This window comes from Penaeus monodon, chromosome 22, assembly GCF_015228065.2.
Source record: "Penaeus monodon isolate SGIC_2016 chromosome 22, NSTDA_Pmon_1, whole genome shotgun sequence".
NCBI classification, from domain to species: domain Eukaryota; kingdom Metazoa; phylum Arthropoda; class Malacostraca; order Decapoda; family Penaeidae; genus Penaeus; species Penaeus monodon.
The window spans coordinates 14,200,896-14,201,126 of NC_051407.1; the positions used below are offsets into that span (position 1 = coordinate 14,200,896).

The 231-nt window shown below is 27.7% G+C and overlaps 1 protein-coding gene across 1 annotated transcript in view; it reads right to left on the reverse strand.

Annotated features, from left to right (window-relative positions):
- Positions 1 to 231, reverse strand: part of LOC119587335 (zwei Ig domain protein zig-8-like) — a 26,143-nt gene that overhangs the window by 2,888 nt on the left and 23,024 nt on the right. The gene's annotated exons all lie outside the window — the stretch shown is intronic.

Below are 231 nucleotides of genomic sequence, written 5' to 3' on the forward strand. Positions count from 1 at the left end.
TTTTATATGCTTTTATTTTATTTTTTCTGTATGTCCTTTGCTATTTTCTGATTTAAAGAAATAAAGTGTCGTTGAGGATATTAAAAAGAAAAGTTCATTCTGAATGCAGCTTCTTATTTGATCCTTTGTGGATTTTTTTAAATCTTCATTCTTCTTTTCTTCATTTCCTTTTTTGTGACACTTGGAATGACCTCGTTCTTTTACATTCTACTTCATCAGTGTTCCTTATAT